Below are 8,756 nucleotides of genomic sequence, written 5' to 3' on the forward strand. Positions count from 1 at the left end.
AATCCCAGAAAGATCCATAGATGTGGGGTAATAGACACCTCTTGTAAAATCTCCCACATGGTACAATTAAAAAAACTGTTAAATTCTTGAACAGTAATGTGTTCAGACATTTTATTTATAAAAGAAAAATTTTTTACCTGTAATGATCGGTTCCTCCCAGTGGTGGTCTCTGTGTTTTTGGAGCCTGTCCTAGAACTAGCTCTTGTAGACCAGGCTGGCCTCGAACTCACAGAGATCTGCCTGTCTCTGCCTCCTGAGTGCTTGGATCAAAGGCGTGCACCACCACTGCCTGGCTAGCCTCAAACTCGCAGAGATATGCCTGCCTCTGCCTCCCAAATGATGGGATTAAAGTTGTGTGCTACCACCGCCTGGCTCGCCTCAAACTCACAGAGATCCACCTGCCTCTGCTTCCCAAGTGCTGGTATCAAGGGCCTGTGCCACCACCGCCCGGCCAAGTCACTTTGTATCAGACCAAATCTGCCACTGTGGCGGCTCTTGTTGCAAAACCGCAGATACTTGAGCTTCTGCTAATTCAGGCAGGGGGTTCCGCTGCAAACTTAGCCAAGGCAGGCAGAATGGGCCTGTGTGGCTGAGTGTGTCTGGGACTCGGCACTGGGGCCCAAGTCACGAACTAAAAAATAGTACCCGGGAGGGTGCTGTGTTAGCTAGCGGGCTACCCGCTTGAGTCGGGGGCAAAATTGCCCGAAGTTGGAAGCCAAAATGTAAAGGCGTAAACGAATGCAGACAGATTGTAAAAATATATATATTTACAGCTTTAATAGACTTACAGAGCCACCATTCCTGCAGAGACCAGGAAAGCAGAACAGCAGAAGCAGCTGGGAGCACGCTCTCCAAATTTATATGCAAACATTAGCCTGATGCAAGCAAGCCCCTTAAGGGGCGGGACTTATCCTTACATTACAGGATAAAATAAAAAGTGGCTTAGTTCAACACAAAGGTTATTTGAAAACTAGAACACATACACATATATATTCAAACACACATGCACTCACATATGCTGTGGAGTAATCCTTCTGTACACTGTGTCAATATATATTGCTATGATTTGTTTAATAAACAAGCTGGCCAGCCAATAGATGAACAGAATAAAGTTAGGCAAGAAAGCGCAACTGAGATGAGGCTGAAGTTGGAAGAATCAGTAGTCAGATGCAGTGGGAGCAGAAGATGAATGTGCCATGCTAACAAGGTACCACCACGTAGCAGAGAGTAAATAAGAAATATCGGTAAACTTAAAATGTAAGAGCTATTTACTAATAAGCCTGAACTATTGCCCAAATATTTCTAATTAATATTAAACATTTGAGTGGTTATTTGAGAGCAACTATGGGACAGAAAAACTGTCTACACACATCACACATAAACACATGCAGACACACATATGAAGTTTACAATGCATAAATGTATATATTCAAAAAGCTCTTTCTGTATAATACTCTGCTTATGATCTTTTATATGAACCTGTGAGTTCTTGAGTTTTAAACAAATATTTGGAAGTTCCTAGACATTTACTCTACTATTATCAAAGAAATTAATGAACCCTGCCACACAGATCATATTTTACATTAACCTAGATTTTTTAAAAAAATATTCACCCTTTATCAATACATATACTTAAAGTGCTTTAATAAAGATGAAATATATTTTTAAAATATGATTAAAAGAAACTTAGATTTCAGATATGTTTAATTGTCCATATTCTACTATACTTAGTCCCAAACATTAGGCAGTAAATAGTATTAGATGAATAACTTAATAGATGGGGTATATATGTATTATTTTACTCCTCAGTTAACACAAATTTTTAGACAACTGCAAATATTTATTTTGGAGAAATACCTTTTACTGTTTGTACTATTTCACTTTCCATTTCCTATGTTAAATGCCTGATAAACACAGTTTAAGGAAGGAAGGAAGGAGCCCCATCATGGCTTATATATGGAGGGTACAGTCTAACCCTGTATGTAAGTTGTGGCAATAGGCAGAAATGTTGAAGGAGCTGATCAAACTATATCCTCAGCCAGGAAGGGGTCAGTGGAGGATGCCATGCTTGCTAGTTTTCTTCTTTTGTTCAGCCCAACATCCATTCCATGGGATAGTATTTCCCAGAGGTAAGTGGGATGTTCTAATTTATTTAACCTACTGAATATTTTTGAGTTAATATTGTATCCAGTCTCTTTGCTGAAAGTATTTGTCATCTGTAGGAATTCCCTTGTGGAGCTTTTTGGGTTGATTATGTATACTGTTATATCATCTACAAATAATGATACTTTGACTTCTTCCTTTCCAATTTGTATCCTCTTGATATCCTTCTGTTGTCTTATTGCTCTGGCTAAAATTTCAGGTATTATATTAAAAATCTATGGAGAGAGTGAATAATTTTATCTTGTGTCTTGTTTTTAATTTTAGTGAAATTTCTTTGACTTTCTTTCTACTTAATTTGTTATTGAGTATAGGCTTTCTGTCACTTGCCTTTATTATGTTTAAGTAAGTCCCTTGTACCCTATCTCTCCAGAACTTTCATCATGAAGGGGTGTTGTATTTTGTCAAAGGCCTCTGCTGTATATATTGATATGGCCATATTATTTTATTTAAATTTGATTATATGCTGGATTATATTTACTAATTTTCATATATCAAATCATCCCTGCTTCTCTGGGATGAAGCCAGGATAGCTAAAACAATCTTAAGAAATAAAAGAACTCCTGGACTTATCACTATTCTTGATTTCCAGTTGAGCTACAGAGGTATAGTAATGAAAAAAAACAGTATTGTATTGACTTAAAACCTGACATATTGATCAAAGGAATCAATTAAAGACTCAGACATAAATCCAAATACATATGGATACTTGGTTTTCAACCAAGAAATACACACTAGAAAAAGACAGCATCTTCAATAAATAGTACTGGTCTAACTGATTATTGAAATATAGAAGAATGTAAATAAATTCATGTTTTTCACCTGCACAAAACCCAAGTTCAAATAGATCAAAAACCTCAACATAAAACCAGATACACTGAACCTGATATAAAAGAAAATGGGGATAACCTTGAACAAATTGGCAAAAGAGATAATTTTCTGAACACAATATGTTTGGCATAGGCACTAAGATAAAATTCAATAAATGGGACCTCATAAAGCTGAAAATTTTCTGTAATGCAAAAGATAGCATTTATTGGACAAACTGATGACCTACAGAATGGGCAAAGTTTTTTTTTTCTTTTTTACCAGTTCTGCATCTTCTAGAGGACTGGTATCCAAAGTTTATAAAGAACTCAAGAAACTAGATATTAAAAACCTAAATAATGAATTTAAAGTGCAGTATAGACATAAACAGAAAATTCTGAATAGAGAGATCACAGATGTTTCAGAAGTGCTTATATGTATGTTTAATATCTTTAGCTGTGTAGGAAAATCAAATCAAAACTACTTTGAGATTCCATCTTGCACCTGTCAGAACAGCTAAAATCAACAAAACAGGTGACAGCTCGTGCTGGCGAGGATTTAGACCAAGAGGAACATGACTCTGTTGCTGCCATAGTTACAAACATGTACAGTCATTATGGAAATAACTATGGCAGTTTTCTCAGAAAATTAGGAATTGATATTCCTCAAGACCCATTGATGACTGAAGCTGTGGACAGAGGCTTCTGTCCACCTGGTCCTGCAGTCATTCCATCTCAAGGAAACACAGAGAGGTCTACATTATTTATAAACTGCTTGGCCTAGTAACTCAGGCTTCTTATTAACTCTTATAACTTATTAGCCCATAATTCTTGTCTGTGTTAGCAATGTAGTTTGGTACCTTTTACAGCGAGGCAGTCACATCTTGTTTGCTCTGTGTCTGGCTGATGACTGTAGACTGCAACTACTTTCTTTCCAGAATTCTTGTTGCCCCACCTCTATTTTCTGCCTGGTCACCCCACCTCTACTTCCTGTCTGGCTATTAGCCAATCAACATTTATTTAAAATACAAGTGACAGGGAACAGACAATTGACCCACAGCAACCAAGTTATAGCATTTTGGGGCATATACCCAAAGGATGCTCCCTCTTGCCACAAGGACATTTGCTCAACCTCATTTACTGCAGCTTTATTCACAATAGCCAGAAACTGTATCAACCTAGATGTTCCTCAACAGAAGAATAGATAAAGAAAACATGGTACATTTACACAATGGAGTGCTACTCAACTGTCAAAAACATATGTCACCACAAAATTTTCAGGAAAATGTATGGAACTAAAAAAAATCATCTTAAGTGAGGTAACTTAGGCCCAGAATGACAAATTTGCTATAAGTTGATGTTGGTCATTAAATAAATGATAGCCAAGTTACAATCTTTAGACACAGAGAGGTTAAATAAAAGGAGGTGTCTTGGGAGGATGCAAGGGTATCCTTAGGAAAGGGAACTAGAAGAGATTTTATGAATGGCCTGGGGGTGGATGGAGATGAGAATGAAAAGGATGGGGGGCATGAGGTGGAAGGAGAGAGTGTGGGGAAGAACAACTGGAATCGTGGAATATTTAAGGGAAGGTGTGGAAATCTGGTGTGGTTGAAACTTCCTGGAATCTATGAAAGTGAACCCAATGAGTTCTTTGTAATGAAAGATACAGAGTCTCAACAGGCCACCTCTAGTAGCTAGGCAAGGCTTCCAGTGGAGGGACTGAGTTCCATTCAGTTAATTTTCTGGCCAAGGTATTCCCATGGAAATCCCCCGAATAGCCCAGACTGTTGCTAAGACAAAGGGTGGCTCTCCACAAATTGACAACAGGCAGAGCCACATTGCCAAGGAAAACATCTACACAATTGAATACATGAAGAATTAGTGTTGCTGCATGCATATTAGTGTCTTTGGTGTTGGAAGGTACTCTGTAGACTACAGAAAGAGAAATGTGCACACCAACCCTTCCAAAAAACTTTGGACCTATAATCTGTTGTGCCTGCAAAATATGTTAGGGCAATTGTGGTATAGAACGTGTGGGGTAACCAACGGGTGTGTGATGTGATGTAAGACCCACTACATGAATAGTGCCATACACTGCTTGGGAAACCAGGAACCAGAGACCAGAGAGACCTCAGATCTAGGGTGAAATTAAACAGTAAGGGTGTAAAAAATCAATAAAATAATTCCTAATGATATTCTGCCAAAATCATAGATGAATGCCTTATCTAGTTATCATCAAATAGGCTTTCTCCAGCAGTGGGTACAGAGACCCACAGCCATACATTGAGTCTAAAGAGATGCACTGCTAGAAAGTCTACATTGGAGCTCAGCATTAAATCGCTTCCCTTAGAACTCAAAGAATTTTGCAGAAGAGTAGGCAGAAAAATTCTAAGAGTTTGAGAGGATGGAGAACACCAGGAGAACAAGGCCCTCTGAATCAACTAAGCTAGGCACAGAGACTGAAGCAGCAAGCACAGGTTCTACATCGGTCTGCACCAGGTGCTCTGCATATATGTTTTAACTATTAGCACTGTATTTTTATGGAATTTGTGGCTATGAGAATAAGTGATTCTCTGACTCTTGTGCCTGTTTTTGAGACTCTTTTCCTTCTGTAGGGTTGCTGTCTCCAACTTCCATATGAAAGTTTTTGATTCATCTTATTATATTTCATTCTGCCATGCTTGGTTGCTATGTCTTAGAAGTCCAATATTTTCTAATGATAGACAGAAAGGGAGTGGTTCTAGAAGGGAGACGAATTGAGGAGGAATTGGGAGGAGTAGCGGGAGGGAAAACTGTAATTAGGATATATTGTATAAGAAAATAATCTATTTAAAAAAATAAAGAACAGTAAATTTTATTGAGAAAATATTTTGCACATGAAGACAGTATCTTATTAAATGGAAACATTTTGTATTTATTGTTGCTATTTTCAATCGTCAAAAATTAGTCACACAAATGTCTTTTCTGATTGGAACACCCCCCCATCTACTTTTCACAATAAGTACCGATGTTGATATTCATTATTACAAAGGTGGCTCCAAACTTGTTTGTCATTGAGCTTGTCAACTGACTACAGGTGTTATTTTGGGTTTTGCAAAATTAGAAATATTTAATCCCACATTTGTGCTACTTCATTTTACTAATTTATGTTTCTTTGGCTTGAGAGTGTAGACAACAGGAGAAGCAGAAAAAGATTATTTATGACCGAGCATGAGTATGCACCATCAGAGTGGTAATGTGAAAATCAGTCTGACTTTTCCCCGAGAAGATGTTTCTCTGACATAATGATTGACATACTGCTGAATTCTTATTTATAACCTTTCGCTTTCACAGTGATCTTCATTATTTCATGGTTGTTTTGTGTCTCTCAAATTTGTCTTCATAGCCTGGAAGAAAAAAAATGGGAGAAATCAATTGCACAAACTGTTTAGATTCCTAAAATTGTTTGCTAATGTATTCAGAACACAGCATAACTCCATATGTCAGAGTGTTCAGGATCTATACCAGAAAGCATCAAGAAAGCACCAACACCTCCTTCAGAAAGGTGAGGGTAGAACCCTGTGGAGACATGAAGGAGATGAATCATAGATGATGCATATCAGAGTTAACGATTTCTGTGGTTTACCTTACTTGCGTAGGGAAACACTTTGAATTTCAGTCTCCAATGTCACCATTGCAGTAAGACTCCAGAAATGAATTCAGAGGAATGTCAGTAGTATCCACTTTAGCCTTCTGGTAAACGCAGGTTCGGCTTCTTCTCTAACTGGTCTCTGCTCTGGAATGTGATAAGAGTCTCAAGATACTTTCTTCAGGGAGATGAAGATGAAAGAATTCAGGAGTCATTAATTTTGCTAATCAGTTAAACTGAAGCTATGAGAGATTTTTTTCTGGGTGATAATGGGTAATTGAATGAGTTTTGAAAGTAGTCAGAATTTATAGGTATACAACTCTCTGGAAGTAGCAGAGACCCTCAGATAGTAGTTCAAAACAAGCCATTGTTCTTGGCTATATCCCCCTTGTTGCAAGAAAGTGCCTAAAGAAAACAACTTAAGAAAGGGAAGGTTCACTTTTGACTCACAGTTGGAATGTATCACACATCAGGATGGAGAAGCCATGTCAGCAGGAATTTAAGGTAGCTGATTGTACCTGCCAGTAGGAAGCAAAAAGCTATGAACATCGGTGTTCAGCTTTCAGCTTTCTCTCTTTGTTTTATTTAATCTGGGCCCCTAGCACATGGAATACTACCATTTAGGGTAGATTTTGTCACCCCAGTGGAGACAACTGGGAATCTTCCTCACAAACATGCCCACAGGAAGACGATAAAAAATCATGCAATTTAAAAGGGGGTGTTTTTTCTCAGTCTAAAAATTATGAAGAACGCTGAACTAAAAAATGTGTTATTCAACCGACCATGACAGTTATGCCCCAGTTGCAATATTAGCTTTAAGATGTTACTGCTATCCAGGCATGGTGGGACACACTTGTTTCTCCAGATTTGGGTCTGAGAAGGTCAAATGCAATCAAGGCTGCACAGTGAGACCCTGTAAACAGTAAGGTTTTAGGTTCAGTCTATACTACTCAGTTATTATGGCACTGTGAAAAAATGCCTTAGATAAATCAGCTTTGAACGGGAAAAGATTTATTTTGACTCAGTTTCATGAGTTTCACTTTCTATTCACTTATGATCTTATGGAACTATGGTGGCACAATCATCATGATGGAACTGTATGATATAGAGAGTCTACTTATTTCAAGTGCCTGCATTCCCAATATGCCCGTCATACTCATTCCTATATTTCCCTGTTCTCCATGAACTCTGCTTTCTAAAGGTTCTGCCATACCCCAGTGGTTTCAGAAGCTAGAGACCAATCCCAAGATGAGTGCTTTTGGAAGACATTTAAAATCCAAGCTATACCTTGATTTTCTTCAATGCCCAGCTAAAATAACATTTATTGGCATTGCTGCAAATCAGGTAAAGAGAGGAAAGCTATAAGTATGTTGTTTCTCACAATTGTGTTATCCTAAGTAAGAAGCTATTTTATTTATTCATTTTTTGATTAAAATTCATGCCAGTTTATTAATACTTAGAATTAAAAATATGAATAATTCTATGATTAATAAAAAATAAAAATGCAACAGGGTTGCATTTAAAGATATAAATGTTCTATGATAGGAAGACCAAGTGACTATTGAGGGTGCTAAATTGCCCTTTACATGAAACCAAATATATTTTGTATCTTAAAGTGCAAAAGATTGGAAACATGAGAACTTTTCAAAGCAAACAGTTTCTAGAAAAGGAAATCATTTCCTCTTTTTAAAAGATATGCTCTCCAGACATTATTTTTTTGTTACTTGATTTATAATAGATTATAATTTAGCACATATTTATCATTACTGTCTTTGAAAGCTAGGCTTTTCATATATTATTTTGATTTTATTCAACTTAAGATATGTAAGAGTACTGGTCCCATATTTACTTTTAATATTTTCTTATCTTTTAAAATAAATTTATTAAAATTAAGCAATTTTTTATTTATTTTAAAATTTTGTATTAAGAAGGAATTGAGTACTTTTAATTCCTCTGTATGCCAATACTACATTGAAATTCACAATAATTGTCAAGGAATATATTAGTGGACAGTTTGGTTAAACTCAAGTTTGATAGCACATTTCTCTGTCCCAAATGCATTCATCTAACAAACTTAACTTTAGTTTTAGGCAGAATTTTAGTTTAATGAGAGATATTTTTTTTTCAGTTTTTGTGGTTTTATTTAAACACAAAACGTGCAC

Source organism: Microtus ochrogaster, unplaced genomic scaffold (genome assembly GCF_000317375.1).
Source record: "Microtus ochrogaster isolate Prairie Vole_2 unplaced genomic scaffold, MicOch1.0 UNK7, whole genome shotgun sequence".
NCBI lineage: Eukaryota > Metazoa > Chordata > Mammalia > Rodentia > Cricetidae > Microtus > Microtus ochrogaster.